An 18518-nucleotide genomic window follows, 5' to 3' on the forward strand; every position below is an offset into this window, starting at 1 on the left:
GAGGCATAGATCGAGTGGACAGTCAGAAACTTTTTCCTAGGGCAACAATGGTTTACATGATGGGACATAATTCTAAGGTGATTGGAGGAAGATATAAGGGGCATGTCATGGGTAATTAAATTGCACAGAGTGCGGCGGGTGCGTGAAACGCACTGCCGCAGAGATTGTAGGGGCAGATACATCAGGGACATTTAAGAGAATCTCAGATAGACATATGAATGATAGAGAAATGGGGGGCTATTTGAGAGTGAAAGGTTAGTTAGATATTATTGGAGCAGGAAAATATGTCGGCACGACATTGAGAGCAGAAGGGCCTGGACTATGCTGTAAAGTTCTATGTTCTATGTTCACTCGGTCCATCAGGTGTGCCGGACATTGAAGCTGATGTTGCAAATCAATTACCTTGGCTTTGTATTTATCAGCACACGTGGTAGATATTAGGCGTGGGGGGGGGGGGGGGGGGTGTCGGTATGAATAAGTACAATCACTGAAACTTTGGATTTGTGAATATTTGTTCCAGGACGAGGGACTTGTATGAAAGGTAATCTGTTCTGAAGGAAAGTCCCGGATTCTGTGTGACTGTTTCCGTTTGCAAATTGGCGTAGTCGTCAGGATCCCAGGCTGCTGAACGAAGTGAGCGTTGCATGCAAAGATCTGCATCGGCTCAATTCGACTCACACCACATTTGGGCGACAACAAGTGCTGTCCAAGTGGCTCATCACTCTGCTCTGGAGCACCTGGACAACATAAACATGTGTTTAAGTTTGTTGTTCATGAATACAGTTCGGCGTTCAACATCATCATTCACCCAAAACATCGCCAAGCTCCAAGACCTGAGCCTGTGTACCTCTCTCTGTATTTGGTCCTCGGCTGCCTCACTGGGAGACCAGAATCATACCGAAAACCTCGTCTCTTCTTCACTGACCATTAGCATCAGTAGATCTCAGGCAGCTGAGTGCCCCGCGACTGTTTCGCTTATCGTAATTAAAATGCCATTAACAAATTTTCCGACGACACACCGTTTTTGGCAGAATCACGAATGGTGACGAGGCGGCGTACAAACGTGAGACAGGCAGCTTTTTGATTGGTGTCGGAACACCAAGCCTTCGCTCAATGACAGAAAAAATACAGGAATTGATTGTGGAATTTAGAAAGGAGAAGTCAGGCACCCAGGCATCGGGCAGAGATGGCAGGAGGAGCGAGGGGATGGGACGTAAGCCAGGACCCGGTCCTTAATTCCCGAACATCAGAGAGCTGGACACATTAACAAATTATACCCTGGTGTTGATGACACAGACTTCGTGAGGAATTACAGAGAGATGGCGGTGGGGGGGCGGGGGGGGATGCATGTTATGTGTTTCTTGATTATGTATTGGGAGAGTGTTAATTAATACTGTGCTCCTAATGTTAAATTAACCCTCTGCTCCAGAAGAAATAAGATGAGATAGGGTGAAATTATTCTGTATTATCTGAAATTAAGACATGGAGTCCTTTATTCTTTCACAGTGGAAATTAATTGTCTTTCTAAGATTTATAACTGCATGAGCGAATTTTGTCTATTTTCACCTGTGGTTGCACTTTATTTTCTTTTATTTCTCTCTTTTGGAATTCATTTGTGCGTGTGCGCACGGGAGAGAGGAGAGTACAAAGAGAGAGAGAGAAAGGGAGAGAACGACAGAGAAAGAGTAAGAGAGCGTGATTCCACACTGGCCACGAGGCCATGAGGAATCTATGTTGAGGTGTTAGAAATATCAGCATCTCTGTTCTGGATGTCAAATTTCCATTTCCCAGAGAGATGTTTGCATTTGGGGAAATTAGTAATTAATATATATTAAATTGGGATGACATATTGGTACTTTGGGAGATTGGCACAATTGGCCAGTAATTTTAGCATCTTTTCCGAACAAGGATCTCTTTCGAGAAGGATAAATTATGTTTCTGAAGACATTTGACGTACTGATTTGCAGTTTTGGAGTTCCTTCGAAAGACTTGATTTGACGTAGTCACACTGTGTCTCATAAAATGCAAATGAGAGTGCAGTTTAAATCATGGGCTTGGCCAAGTTGGAAGTTTATCCTTTTACATGTAATATAATCCCTAATCCTTTCACGTCTTAACAAAGCACACATCGATCCAGCTGGTGTTGGATGGTCGAAATTTGATCAGCCAGCCCCATCTTGCAGATCTCTAAGATTATGGACAGGACAGTAAAACATATTAAAGTCCTTATCAGCAATGCAGATGATCTGAATTATACTTCAGAATCACATGAGTGCACTTAACATGGGCGAGTGCTGGAATAGCCCATAGTCAATCCAGACACGGAGGGCATACGGATGGGTCTGGGACAAACATTGATGATATTCCCAAGACAGGGTGAACGGTAGTCGATAGGAAAGGCTGTATCGTAGATAGGAGAGAAATAACCGGAATGAAATCCGCACAGGTGGCTGAGCTCGTGACTCTTATACGGTCTTTGGAATAGGGAGCCGACTCAAGAGTCAATATTTGACGTACAGTCGCTACGTTTTTGGATTAATGAATGACCATATGCTGGTGTGGTCTGTAAGGTGATTTATTATAACGAGTGGTGCAGAAGTAAAGAACAGGGTTACGACAGGTGGTACAGGCTGCAAAGAAGCTCAGGGAAGCGACTTCTGTAAAGGTGAAATCGCTTGTCGACGGAAAGAACAAGGCAGATTCGGAAGGATGCATATAATTTGAGGAACAACTATGCAGATCGGGCGGCGAAGGAGAGAACTCTCGACTGCAGACAGAGAAATAGTTGGGGCGTAAGAAGTTGCGGAGATTAATATAATCAGGCTATAGAGGAAAGCGTATGTAAAAGTAACACGGTGCTGTGCTGGTTCCCTGATATTTGAAGCAACAACATATAAATTGATGCACGCAATTACCCATATGGACAATACAATACAAAATGCGATGTCAATTAAAGAAAGCTGAATCGGTCGTGGCTGGGTTTATGCCAAGGAGTGGCCAAATTTTGCCAGAGATGTATTGTATTTATGCAAAATAATGAGTGTAAGAAGCTTGAAGTCCGGATGGGCTATCGACAACGGCTGCTGGTCAATTGGGAGAATATTCAAATCGACGACACTGGAACCTTTATCCTCACTGAGATGAGAAGATTTGCCTGTAGGCAAAAGAGACTGATGATGCTGGAATATGGAGTAAGAAACAATCTGCTGGATAAACTCAGCGGGTCGAGCAGCATCTGTGGCAGGAAATAAATTGAAGACATTTTGGGTCGAAACCAGTCAATCAGGACTGAAAGTGGAGAGGTGAGAACCTGCTGATTTGCTTTGGCAGATTGTTTATTGCGCAAGAAGTTTTAACCGGTTGTTATTGACTATTTCACGAACTGGACAGACGCCTTTGTGACGCATGACTGTTCTGCAGCTGTATTTGCGAATTTACCAGGGTGTGAGATCATTCCCAGATTGTGTGTCCCGCTGCAGATCGACTCTGACAACGGAACACATTTCACCGCTAAGGTAAAGAAAGAAGAATGTAACTTGTTGGGAGTCATAGAGAAATGCTACAATCCCTCTCAGCCGCAGGGTTCGGGATCGGTGGAAGGAGCAAACCCTACCTTGAGGGGAACACTATAAAAAGACATACAAGACATTGGTAAGAGATGCATAATTTTACTACCTGAGATATTGATGCGATCAAGGAAAATGCCTGGGATAAAGACAGGACAGACAACATTTGAACCAATGAAGGACAGGCCATGAGATTTCCAGTGGACAAATTAACTGAGGTGAGGCAGGGGTAATTGACAAATCCGGATACCCCTGGTTTTGTTAACTGAGGACGGAAGGGGGATTCTGAAATGGATGAGGGAACAGCAGGAGATTGTAGACAGAGGACAGCACTTCCTGAATGAGGAAGCCCAGCCGTTGCTCTTCATTGGAAACAGGGTGATGAGTCAGAAGGTTGATAGGAAGTGACTGGATCCCCACTGGAGAGGACCATATAAGATTCTGTTTCTAACAGCCACACGAATTTGTTTAAAGGGACCAGCTATATCGAGAAGGAGACATTGGTCACAGAATATAACTTATGAAACTGAACCTGCACCCCTTCTCAACAGAGTGCACCGTTATAAAGATCAACAAATCAGATGAAGAGGTGTCTCAAGTAGGTCCATGAATCAAGGTAATACAACGGAGAACACTGTGGGTCGAGATTTTTCTGGGACTCCTGATCGGAGAAGGGCATGAGCTGATACATTGTAGAGGTGGGAAAACTACCGTAAAATTTGTGAGGCGGAGTCGACTGTGATTTACCGAGTATAATCGAATAAATTATCCATGTATGTACACATGTTAATGTGTACCATAATCCGTTACTCACATGGAGCGGGGTAAATAAAGAGGGTCAGCATGGAATTGGGAAATAAGAGGCTTTTTCCATGGACGACCCACTTGATGGCAAGGTAATGGAGAAAGCTGTTGGATAATTCATACAAACTGAGCAAGTGCAATTGCAGTACCAACAGCCTGGACCGCATCGGAATAATTGGAGTGGGATGATTATATCACAAAATTGACTAGTCATCGGCTGGTAATAAAACCCGCCAGAGTGATACGAACACGGTTACCATTTTGTCAACACGTCAACGTGATTTTGAATTTAACTGCACTTCGAATCCCTCTTTAGTGTACCACTCTCACGCAACGATTATGTCAATACATGTTCACGGCCATGTTAACTGGGAAGGGGCTTCGTACACATAGAATCGGAAGTGCACAAGTTGAAATCGTGGCGGCACGAAATGCAGCACGGCTAGACATAATATGGAATACAGGGTCAGGAACACGTCCGGAAAAGAGCGGAAGGAATGAGCATGCTCCATGTAGATTTCATGGCTACTTTCCCAAATGCAATGTGGTCTGGTAGCATCAAGATCCGAACTGGATGTTGGCTCAACAGCTTAGATAACGGAGAGATGACAGTGTAAGTGCCTGCCACATTACAGCCCCAACTATCGCCAGCCAGGTCGAGCAAGTTTGTCAAGGTTCCGAACGGGAATGCGCTGTCTGAATAATGTTGCAAATTCGTCAACAGCTGCGAAATAAGACGTTTTCACCTTTGCCGAGCTCACAATATCGGACAATGCAAGCACGGGACATGGATTGTGGTGCATGATGAGCCAAAGAACACCACAAGAATTGACGGGCAGCCTGGAGGGGTGGGATCTCGTCCAGCGGAAGTAATGAAGGCGCTAGAGTCCAGTTGTGGATTTACCCATTTTAGCGACTACAGTCTTGCTGTTGATGTAAATTTTAATGCCTCTTTCACCAGGTTTGCATTTTCCCAGGGAAAATATTACATCGCAACACAGACGACCTGGTACATCAAAGGTGGACTGACCTGTACCTTACCGGAATGCAAGCTAATCATTAGAGGACATGCACACCTAATTTCAGTTAGAGAGACGAGGGTGACAGTTTCAAGGAAAGCACCGTCAAGGCCTTGAAACAGTTCCTTGCTACAGTGTTACTGCCCATTTATTCCCTCCATGCCGAGTGGAAAATACTGGTCAAGAAAGATAAAGAGTGAATTCACAAGTGATAAGAAGAGAACAAAATCATACACAGCAAATCAAGGGAACCGAAGAAGTTGTTACGCAATATGACTGTGCTGGAAGAGGCTTGGAATTGGGGATTAAATGCTACCATCCTCCCTGGATATTTCAGGTCTTAGTGGTAGTACATTTCGTGGCATTGGCAGCGTTGTTTGTTGTGCTTTACAGTTGCAGAAATGGACATAACAAATTAAAGTCATTATTATTAATAAAGAGATAACTAAGGCACGCTTGCTGAAATTAATCTGAGACAGGGACAGTAGAGAGGAAGATGCATGTGCTGTCTGTTATCAAAACTATCTTGGAGGTTATATAAAGTAAGTGAGACCTGAAGTTTAGAACCGAGAGCCTTCTGACGGCCTGAACAGCCGGAATGAAGAGTGCATAGTAATGGCCATTACGACTATATTGGCTTAGTCGAGGCCAAAAGAGTGGAGAGGGGCTGGAATGGTGGGAATGAGCTGTGGAATATTGAAATGCTCTGAAATTATAGTAGAGAACAAGAAATAGTCTTGAAGCAGGGAGATAAAGGAGAAATCTGCAGGATTTGTACTATATGGGGATAACAAGAACCGGTTCAAACCGACGCAAACCAACCACAAACTTCAGGCTAAATTGAACTATAGTAAAGGGGAAGGCTGAACTGCACACGGCCTATGCAGCACTGGATGCGCTCAAGCTTGATAACTTATGTTGAACATCAACACTGCAGCTTCACACTGCAAAATCATTACCTCACTCTGTAGATATAGATATATACACACAGCGCATGAGGGGTAGGGATAAACGGGGAATAAGTGAATGAGAATAGTACAAGAATAATTGAAAATTGGATCTGGGCGTATTCGTTTCAGGATGAGTGCCTCCCCTGTTGAAGTCAGTTTGTAATAAAGAAACTTCGTTCTGAGGGTGAACCTCGGACTCGGTACGAATTATTTCTGTCTACAGGGGGGTACTGCAGTTGGTATTGAACGGCGGACACGTGGAGTTCATTCGTGCATAGTTCCCAGACAGTGGTGACACTCGTAAACCGGGCAGGGAAGAAGGTGTATAATCTGTTTACTTTTATCAGCCGAAGTACTGGGCATAGGAATTGTGACGTCATATGACCTTTGAACAAATAATTGGCAGGACGCATCTTGGAATATTGTGTGCAGTTCCTGATCACCAGGCCACAGCATGGGCATGGTGACGTTTGACAGATGGTAGAAATTGTTCGATGAATTTTTCCTGGATTGGAGAGCTTGAATTATAAGGAGAAATTCGATGCGCTGTGACTGATTTCTCAGAAGAGAAGATGGCTGAGGTGAGAGGGCATGTTCATCAGTCTGTGGAGGCTTATAGGGGCAATATCAGGGTTAATTTTCACACTATTCTTCACCTGGGTATTAGAGTCTAATGTCAGAGGCAATAGATTTAAGTAGAATAATTTCAATGAGATCTGAAGTAAGTGAGCATGATTTTCACACAGCGTTTGGTGAGAATACGTAACGAGCCTTCAGAGGAGATGGTGGAGGCAGATAAAATTACAGTGTGTAAAAAACATTTTGAAAAATCAATGGCAAGGAAAGTTTAAGATGACATCGTCCAGATGCAGGGCAATAGGATTACCGTCAGTAGGAAACTTGGCTGGCATGGACGGTAGGACGCAGGGCCTGTTTCAGTGTGTTAAAGCTTCTTTTATATCTATGAATCTAGTAAGGGTTGACCGTACTTGTTTGTTCATTGAGTGTAAATAACGAGGAGCCTGCTTACGTCACTGGACCGGTTACCATTTCAAAAAGAGTCCGTTTCAAAGAAACCTCAGTGAGATGAGCAGCTCGACAGAAAGGGTGGATCGTTGAAAATGTGGGAAGTAGAGTGGAATGTCACAGGAAGAGATGGAAATCTGGGAACACTGGACTGTGATATTACAACAAAGGGAAAGGCTTTCTTCGATTGGATTCAGTATCTTATTTCGAATTATCACTGGATGCCATTAGATCGTCAGATCTCTTATTTTCTCATAGCTATTCAGCCGATCTACTATCCCATCCTTGCGATTGTTGCTGTTCCCGGTAAGTCTCTTTGTCCAACTGTTATTTCCAGAGATAGCCTTTAATGTTTTTTTAAAAATCTATATATGATTTTTCCGCCGTTTTTTTGTTATACTTGGTATGTCCCAAACTCCAGGTATTATTTCGATAAACCATTTGGATCTGCATTGCAGTTGCTATAATGCGGTCCCTCCTCACTGCCGCCGTGCTTCTGGTGATCTCTGGATCCATCTGTCAGATGTATCCGCGACGGACAGTGAACTGATTTACTGTATTATTAATCATCTCATTTCAGGTTTGCTGTCATTTTGCCCTCTGCCTCCAACCTCTTGCTCGACACTCAATGCGGCTGAATCAGACTGTTCTGCTGGGTGTCGCTGCGGTCTTACTTTCCCTCTCACTGTTGTGTGCATATTGATGTGGAATTCCATCCACATATCGTTGCATTCCCATCACTTGGTTGTCCTTTTCGAATCGAGTGTTCCATTCCGGTCTTAGAGACGACTTTTCAAAAACACCGTTTGCTGTCATATGTTCATGATTGAAAATGTTTTGTTGTATGTCGCCGTCAATGACATCCCTATGTAGCCTCGCGGAGATGCTACTCCCCCTCGTCCAGGAAAAAAAATCTCAAAATCACCTCACTATTGCACAAACACTGCAACTCTTGGAATAATCGTCAAACCTCATCCAATGCCGTTTGCGTTCTCGGTTTCTATCCACAGAATTAATATGGCACCTTTATGGAAAGAGGCAATTGAGCATTCGTCAGGATGAATCCTCTCGAGTGCTGTTAAGTTTTTGGAATTACCTGCACTCGAGTTTCCTGGATGCTCGCTCAGTGTCTGAATTCATAACTGAAATTAATAGATTTATGGATGTCGGCGGAAAGAGGCGATGTGGTAATAACGCAGGGAATTACTCAGATAAATCACTCATGAATTTATTGAATAGCGCGGTACACTCAGATAAATTTATTACTCCGATTTATTAACATTCCCTCATCACTGAATCCATTTCAGTAAACCCCTCTGCAACATCGCCAAAACCTTCATTTGTTTCCTACAACCCTGGCCAGTATCGGAGGCAGAATTTCAGTTTTCCTGTGCATGTCGGTTTATCAATTGTTCCTGCATATGACTTTTAACCATCAGTTAATAACACGCAACATCATTTTTTATTCAATGGAGGGATGTGGGATTCGCAGGCTGAGATAGCCCATCTTTAATTGTTGAGAAGGTGGTGGTGAGCTGCCTTCTGGAACTACCGCAGTCCTTGTTGTGTGGGAATACACACAATATTTTTAGGAAGAGAGTTCCAGCATTTGTTCTACAGACAGTGAAAGAACTGCGATATATTTCCATGTCATAACGGTGTGTGGCTTGGAAGACAGATTAAAGCTGGTGGTGTTTCCATGATTTTAACTGTTCTTGCCTTCTAACTGGTCGAATTTCTGGGGTTAGAAGGCACTGTCAAAGGAGTCTTTGTGCTTTGCTGCAGTAAATCCTGTGGAAGGTACAAAGCGCTGCTGCTGTGTTTTTGTTGTGGAGTGAGTGAATAGTTGTGGACGGGGTGCTCATCGAGCGGAATGTTATGCCCTGTATGGTGTTGAAATGCTTGTGTGTTATTCAAGCTACACTCATCCAGGCAAGTATTTAATCTCACACCTGACTTGAGCCTTGTATATTGTGCACAGGGTTTTGTGCAGAGAGGATTTTTTTGTATTTAGGGGCTTATTAACTGCAACACGAAATGACTTACCCACTCTATGACTTCGTTGGACTCCTTAACTACTGGTTCTCATCTGACCGTTTGTCGATGTGATGTTACTGAGTTTCATTTACCGGTTGGTTGCTGATATCTCTGAACAGAAGGACGCAGATTTCATTTTTATTTCGTTCTCAATGAACCAGCTGTCACATGTCTGTGTATTTCCTTCTTCAGTGAACGTGCTGACGATTATGGTCCTGTCCCGGGGAAAGTGCGGCCTCTCCAAATGTGTCAGTCTCTACCTGGTGGCCATGGCGGCGGCAGATCTACTGATTTCTTTCCTTGACCTGATCCTCAGACAGATTCCCATTACTTATCCGGAAGGGTTTGTCTTTCTGCAGTCGCTCCATGTGTGCAATATCCACGCCGTCCTACTTTACGCCGCCACCGACTGCTCTGTCTGGTTCACCGTCACTTTTACCTTCGATCGATGTGTTGCCATTTGTTACCCGAAGCTGAAAACTAAATATTGTACCGAGAGAACTGCGGCTGTAGTTCTGGGGACAGTGACGATGCTGAGTTTTTTAAAGAATATTTTCTGGTATTTTATGCTCGCAGGTAAATATATGGTTTATAACGACCCGTGGTTTTGCTGGGAAAGAGAGGGTGTTCTGAACTCACTCGCTTGGACAGTAGTCGAGTTCCTCCATTACCTACTCACCCCTGTGATCCCATTTGTCCTCATTCTCTTGCTCAATGCTTTCACCATCAGATACGTTATAGTGGCGAGCAGAGCCCGCAAGAGACTGCCGGGGTCCCAGCTGCGGAGAGACTCCCAGAGACCCAGAGATGCAAAGCCGCAGAAAATCCCTCATTTTACTGTTGGTCATCTCGGGGAATTTCATCCTGTTGTGGGCGCTGTATACTCTATTCATGTGTGGAGTCGTCTGTGGTATTTAAATTCTCTATCTGTATCCCCACCTTTGACCTATTGGGCAACTGAGCTTCATGTTGCAGCTCTTGAGCTGCTGCACAAACACATGCTCTTTACGCCGTGACCCAGACTACGTTCAGGACGCAGCTGAAAGATATACTGAAATCTCCCTTCACTCTCCTTCTAATATGCTCTCAGAGCGGAGAGTCACAGAGGAATCCGCGGCGAAGTCCCATTTGAAAATATACCCCTCTCCCACTCGCTAATCACTGGGGAAACTACACCTCAACCAGCATCCGCGTGGTCCTTTTGCTTCCCTTCATCTCCATGGTCAACATAGTTCCCCCACTCCATCCTGTGTCTACCAGCTCAACCAACGTTTTCCTCTCCACGGAGGGTCTGAGCGTTCTTGAATGCTGCAGTCGAAATATCTTCGTCTGCCGACTGAAGTACCACGAGTTTCTGGAGCCAGATAAACAGCGACCTCCACCCTTCCTCACGTCCGGTCTGGATCAGTGGCCTGTACCCCTTGTTCAGGCAAAATCTGACCGGTAATTGCGAATTGGAAGCATTATCACCTACTATTCTATGAATTGACTCGACAATTGTACTCAGCACGGCGTCAGCGTTACAACAGAGAGTCAGGCTTATGGGTTACAAAATTTACAAAAGTACAGGACAGGAAGGGACATAGCTGCGCTGACCGTTTTCAAAATAAACTATCCCCGTCTGTCTAAAGGGCTATTAAATCTTGTTATTTTATCGACTTTTTACAACGCTCCCCGGAAGAGTGTTCAAGGCACATAATACTCTGTCTAAATAATATGCCTTATAAATCTCCGACAAACTTTCCTTCTCACTTTAAACCTGTGTTGTCCAGTGTTTTATGTTTTACTCTGAAAAAAAACACTCTGGCTGTCGACCCTATCTGTTCCTCTCACGATGTGAAAGACCGCTATATAAGTGACCCCTCAGACTCCAACGCTCCAGGAAAAAACAATACAGGTTTTCATTCTAATTAATACACTCTAATTCCAACCAGCATCCCCGTTCAGCCTCTTCGGCACGCTCTCCAAAGCCTGCACATCTTTCTATAGAGTTGCAAACAAAGGTGTACATAATTCGTACATTAGGTTTATTGTTCTCACATGTACCAAGGTACAGTGAAAAACTTTGTTTTGCATGTACATTCGCACAGATCGTTTCATGGCATCAGTATATTCAGATAATACAAGGAAGAACAAGAACAGAATGCATAATAAAGTGTAACAGCTATTTAGAAAGTGCAGTAGCAGACAGACAACAAAGTGCAAGGTAAAAACAAGGTAGATTGTAAGGTCAATAGTCTATTTATCCTACTAGGGAAAAGTTCAATAGTCTTACATTAGCAGATAGAAGCTGCCCTTGAGCTTGATGGTACCGTGTTTTCAGTCTTTTGACTCTTCTTCCGATAAGCGGTGGAGAGAAGAGAGAATGTAGGGATGGGGCTTTTGATTATGTTGGCCCATTTGCCGAGGCAGTGAGAAGTGTAGACAGGTCCATGGAGTGGTGACTGATTTCCGTGATGCGCTGAGCTGTGTCCACAACTCTCTGTAGTTTCCTTGCGGTATCGTGCTGAGCAGTTGCCATAAAAGAATCCGGACAGGATGCTTTCTCTCGTGCAGCTCGAAAAATTGCTGAGGCTCAAAGGTGACATGCCAGATATCTATTACCTCCGGAGGGCGTAGAGGATGTTGGTGCGCTTTATTGGGCAGGCGTCTTCATGGCTGACCAGGATAGGCTAATTGGTGATATTCAATCTGAGGAACCTGAAGCTCTCAACCCTGCCGACCTCATCGCCGTGATGTAAATGGAGGCCAGTACACCACCCCGGTTCCTGAAGTCAATGACCAGCTCTTGTTTTGCTGACATTGAGGGAAAGGCTGTTGTCATGACACCATGCCACAAGGCTATGTATCTCCTTTCCTGTACCCCGCCTCATCCTTATGTGAGTTTTATCCCACTATTATGGTGTCATCTTCAAACTTGTGGATGGAGTTAGAGCATAATCTAGTCACGAAGTCCTGAGTGTTCAGGAAGTTGGGTAGATAACTGACGGACGCAGCATTGTGGGGCACCAGTATTGAGGATAATCGTGGCAGACGTGTTGCTGCCTATCCTTAATGTGTGCAGACTGTCTGTCAGGAAGTCATGGATACAATTGCAAAGAGAGGTGTTGAGTCACAAGTCTCGGAGATTGGAGATGAGGTTGCTTTGAATAATATTATTGAACCTGGAGGAGCTGTAGTCAATAAACAATAGTTGAACATAGTTGTGCACCCGAGTTTCTCCAGATATGAGTGTAAAGCCAGGGAGACACCATGAGCCGTAGACCTGTGCAGCCAGTAGGGTCGAGGTTGTCTGGGAGGCTGGAGTTGATGTGCAACATGACCAGCTTCTCGAAGCACTTCATGATGGCAAATGTCCGATTCCACCGGGCGGTGGTCATTAAGACACGTTACCTTAATTTTCGGAGGTACCGGGATGACCGTGGTTTTCTTAAATCAGGTGAGAATGTCAGATGGAAGTATGGAGAGGTTCTAAAATACTCCGAATACCCCCGCCAGCTGATCTCCACAGGATGCGTGGACACGGCTTGGGGCTCCATCCGGTCCAGATGCTTACCGCGGGTTCACTCTGGCAGAAGACTAATCTGACGTCTGCAATCTTGCCTGTGGGTTCATGTGTATTGGAGGATGTCGGGGTCTTGTGTTCAGAACATGAAAAGAATGCGGTGTGCTCATGAAGAAAGGATGCGCTGTTGTCGACAAGCAGCCGACTTAGTTTTGCAGCCCGTTATAGCATACAGGCACTGACGGCTCAGCTGGGACTCGATTTTGCACTGATATCTCTGGTAGCTTTATGAACGTTGTATCTCGATTTCTTGTAGAGGTCAGGGTCCCACGATTTGAACGCCTCAGTTCTGGACTTCAGTATAGAGACGATATCCAGGTTCATCCATGGTTTCGATAATGCCCCAAATATGGCCAGCCAATGGTTTCTACGGTTGTACCATGATTTCCTGACCTCTCTGCTCAAACTTCTGTCCCCTGAATGCAAACACATCTTATGTCTTCTTTACCTACTCATGTTGCTATTTTCATGGCACTGCGGACTTGCAGCCCAAAATCGATTTGTACATCAAAGCTCTTTGCGTCCTACTTTCCTGTTTAGTTTCCTCTTGCATTTGACCTCAAAACTGAATCCCATATTTGCCCGTGTTAAACTCTATCTCCCATTTCTCTGGCCGCATTTCCAACTGTTCTCTATTTCCTTGTATCCTTTCACAACATTTCTCGGTATTCTCAGCTCCAACAATTACTGTGTAATCTATCAGTTCACTTTGCAGCCCACCTAAATTTTCATTAAATTCCTCAACATATATTACAAACAAAAGACCCAACACTCATCCTTGCGGAAAACCACTAGTCACAGATCTCCAGTCAGAAAAAAAACTACTCTGTCGATTCATTGTTTTTTGTAGCCAAGCCAATTTTAGATTCAATTTACCAACTCACTGTGGATCGCATTTGACGTCACCTGCTGGACCAGCCTACCCCAAGAGGACCCAGTCAATTGTTTTTCTTAAGTCCAAGGAGACAAAATCCACTGCCCTAACTTTAGACACCTCATTTAATTACTCGCAAAAAAACACAAATTTGATTCTGAAACACCACCCCCCACATATACTAATTATCCTTCGTAAATTTATGCTTCTGCATATGTGAGTAAATTCTGTCGCGAAGAATCTATTCCTCTGATTTCCCTATCAGCGATATAAGGCTCGCCGGATATAAAATCCCGGTTAATCCCCTGTTCCCGAAATGCTTACCCACTGAATTTACGATCACTTCGCCAGGTTGCTTTCCCCCAGAACATTGTCCAAACATTGGAGCCTTGCACCCTGACGGCATAAACATTGAATTACCCCATTTTAATAATCCCTACACCCCACCCAGAGGCCCCCAGCACGCCTCTTCTTTTCTTCCTTTCCCAGCCTCTCTATCTTTTTCTACCTCCCTCTTTTCCTCTCCTTACCTTTGTCCCATTAACACGTGCATCTTCTCTCCCCTCCTCCCTATCACTATCATTTACTTGTTTTACCTATCACCAACTTGTGCGCACCACGCCTCTCCTTTTGTATCCACCTACCACTGTTCTGCTTTTCCCACCTATATATTAAACTTTCTCTTTTCCTATCTTTAGTCCTGAAGAAGGGTCCTGAGCCGAACCGTTGACCGCCTGTTTTTCTCCCCGGATGCTGCCTGGCCTGCTGAGTTCCTCCAGAATCTCGTTGTTTTCATCCAGTCTGGCCCTGCCCTGGCTGCATTAGCTACGTACTCGTGGATGCACCCAACAACTTCTGCCCCATTCAAGCCCCTGGTTCTGAGGAACTCCCATTCAATATTGAGAAAATTAAAGTCCACCCACAACAACAGCGCTGTTGATTTAATATCATTCCAACGTCTGCCTGGTTATTTGTTCCTCTGTCTCCCTCTGGCTGTTTAACGACTACATTTGGGGCGGCACGGTAGAGCAGCGGTTAACACAAAGCTATCACAGCGTCAGCGATCGACGATCAATTCCCGCCGCTTTCTGTAAGGAGTTTGTATGTTCTCTCCGTGTCTGCGTGGGTTTTCTCCGGGTGTTCCGGTTTCCTACCACATTCCAAAGACGTACGGATTAGTAGGTTAAAATGGGTGTAATTGTTTGGTGCGGGTTCGTTGGAGCAGAAGGGCCTGTTAGCGTGCAGTATAAATAGTGATTTTCTTTTAATGTAAACCCATCATAGTGATTGCACCTTCATTATTCTGGATGTGTTTCCATGTGTTCTCACTGTATGAGCCCTCCAGGATGTCCTCTCAAAGTACCCCTGTGACATTCTCTCTGACCAGGAGCGCAACCCTTATCACTTTTATTTCCCTTTCTATCGAGGAACATCTGAATTTTGGAATGGCGAGAGTCGGTCCTGTCCATATCCCATATAAATCTTTTCAATGGCAACATCGTAGTTCCAAGTACTGCTCTGGATTTTGAACAGTTGCAGATATGGACAGCGAGACGGCAAATGGAGTTATTGGTATGATATGTTGCATTTTGGGAGGTCAAATTTGAGGGGAACGTATGCTGTAAATTGCAGAACCCTTAAGAGCTTTGTGGCATAAAGGGATCAGGGGAATCAAATCACTAACGGAGTAACGCACGTAGATAGGCTGGTAAAGATCATGTATGACCTGCTTTCCTTTCCGGTCGGGGTATTGATGCAGCCATATAAATCTTCGGTTGGGCCTCAGTTTTAATATTATATGTAGTTCTGTTCGCCTCATTACAGGAAAGATACAGAGGTTTAGCAGAAGACGCAGAGTAGTTTCACCAGGATGCTGCATGAATCAGTAAGTAATAGCTTTAATGGCAGGTTATATATATACTTGCGTTGTTTTTCTCGAGCGCCGAAAGCTGCTGGAATATCTAAGAGCAGTTTATAAAGTTATGAGAGGCACAGATACAGCAGGTAGTCAGAATCAAGTTTCCCAGTGTAGAAATGTTTCGAGGACACAGATTAAAGGCGAGAGCGAACACGTCAAAGTGAGATGGGCGGGCAGGTTTGTTTTTACAAATAGATTGGTTGGTAGGTAGGTAGAAAGACCTGCCATGGGTGGTGGCAGAATCAGAGAGTGGTGGTATACCCACCTCCAATGGGTGAAAAAAGTTGCTCCCCAGATCCCCTTTGAATTTTGCCCTCTTACCCTACATCTATGCTATCTGGTTTCATATGCACCTCTCCCGTAAAACAAAAACTGTGAAAATTCAACTAATCCATGTCCCTCATGATTCTGTAAACCTCAGAATGGTCACCCCTCGGAGTTCTACCCTCCATAGCAAAAGCTGCGCCCTCTCCAGTCTCTAATTATAACACAATCCCTCCGCTCCCGGCATCATCCTTGCGGGATCTTGCCTGCACCCTTCCATATATCTGTGTGAAAAAACCTGCCACTCAGATCCCAGCTGTACAATTACATCTTGCCCTGAAAGTGCCGACGCAGGCTGAGAAGGTGGTGAAGAAGTACGGCCCGCATGCTTTCGTCGGAAAATTCACTGAATAAAAATGTCGGGACGTCATGTTACGGCTGCACAAGTCGTGGGTGAGACGACACGTGGAATATCCTGTGCAATTGCTGCCGCCATGGAAAAGATGTGATTAAGCTAGAAAGGATGCAGAAGATATTCTTATCCATGTTGCCGGGACTGGAGGACTTGAGTTATAAGGAGAGACTGAATAAGTTGGACTGTTTTCCCTGAAACAAAGCAGGCTGAGAGGTGACCTTGAACAGGTCTATAAAATCATGAAGATTATAGGTAAAATAAATTGTCACTTTTCCCCCTGGATTATGGATTCTATAAGACTTCTTCTTATGGTTCACATGAGAATTGGAAAATTGAAAGGAGACCTAGTGGGCACATTTTTCTCACAGAGCGCGCCGGCTATATGGAACGAACTGCCAGCGGAAGTGGCAGAGGCGGGTACAATCGCAGCGTTTAAAAGAAACTTGGACAGGGATATAATCGGAAAAGTGGGGAGGGGTACTGGCTAATTTCAAACAAAAAAGACCTGCTCCGGAAGACAGCTTGGTCATCATACAATTGGACCTTTATGACTCAATGACTCCGAAACACGCCATAATTATCTAACCATAAGACTGAACAATATAGGAGCAGAATTAGGCCGTTCGCCCCATTGTCTGTGCTCCGCCAGTCAACTATGGTTTTTTTTCAACCCCATTCTCCCGCCTTCTCCCCATAACCTTTAAACGCCCACTAATCAAGAACCTCTCAATCTCTACCTTGAATACACCCAATAACTTTGCCTCCATAGCCCTTTGTGGCAACGAATTCCAAAATTCACCACGCTCTGACTGAAGAAATTCCACCATATATTGTTCTTAATGGGACGTTCATTTATTCAAAGGCTGTGTCCTCGGATCGTAGACTTTCCGTAGCCTCTCCACGCTCACTGCATCGAGTACAGGCCCAGAAAGATCTAAGGTTCCTCATATGTTAAGCCTTTTATTCCTGGTATCATTGTCGTGAACCTCTTCTGGACTGTCTCCAGGGCAAGAACATCCTTCCTCAGATACCGGGCCCAAAATTGCTCATGATATTCTCGATTCAATCTGACCAAACGCCAAAAAAACACCTCAACGCAACAGCCTTGCTTTTGTTCCCTAATCCTCTTGAAACGAATGCTGACGTTGCATTGTCCTTCTTTACGACAATCAAGGTAACCTGAAGGGAATTCTGAAGAGGTCTCCCTAGTCTCTTTCCACCTCTGATTTCTGAATGGTCTCCACAGCTACAAAATAGGCTACACCTTTATTCTTCCTGGAGAAATGCATAACCACAAACTCCCCGACGATGTAACAATCTGCCACTTCTTTGCGAACACTCCAAACCTGTCCAAGACTTCTGCAGACTCCCTGCATCTGTCACCATACCTATACCTCCATCTATCTTGGCATCGTTTGGAAAATTGTCCACAATGCTGTCAGTTTCTTCATCAGATCATTAATGTATAAAATGAAAAGTTGCGATGCCAACATTGACCTCTGCGGAACTCCACAAGTTACCGGCAGCCATCCTGAAAAGGACACCTTTATATTCACTCTCTGACTTCTGCCAGTCAGCCAATCTTTCATCGATGCTCTAACTTTGCATCCAACACCATGGGATCTGTGTTACATGAAGTCTATTAAGCAAAACAAATGTAGTCAAGTACAGTCAAAGTCGAGTTTATTGTCATTGTGCAAGTACACGTCTGCACAGGGTGCAATGAAAACATTACTTGCAGCAGCATCACAGACACATAGCTTCACGGAAACAGCAGTCACAAGAAAAAAGTAACATAAATTAAACATACATTAAACACTATTTTTGCAAGGCAGAAGACAATTAGAACAAAAAAGTCAATTTTAGTACAAGGTCATCAAAGTGATCATAGTTTTGCTAAACTGCAGTGGAGAGGGTTGTGCCGGTTGGTTCAAGAACCGAATGGTTGAAGGAAAAATCCTGTTATTAATTCTGGTGGTGTGGTACTTCAGGCTTTCTGTACCTCCTGCCAGTTGGAAGCTGCGGAAGGATGGCATCTTTCTAAAACAGCACCATCAATGACCTCTATATAATTCAGCCT

The 18518-nt window shown here is 44.4% G+C and overlaps 1 protein-coding gene across 2 annotated transcripts in view; it reads left to right on the forward strand.

Moving 5' to 3' along the window:
* LOC127579506 (NACHT, LRR and PYD domains-containing protein 3-like) overlaps positions 1–18518 on the forward strand; it is a 776460-nt gene that overhangs the window by 161336 nt on the left and 596606 nt on the right. The window lies entirely within an intron of this gene.

This window comes from Pristis pectinata, chromosome 17, assembly GCF_009764475.1.
Source record: "Pristis pectinata isolate sPriPec2 chromosome 17, sPriPec2.1.pri, whole genome shotgun sequence".
Lineage (NCBI taxonomy): Eukaryota > Metazoa > Chordata > Chondrichthyes > Rhinopristiformes > Pristidae > Pristis > Pristis pectinata.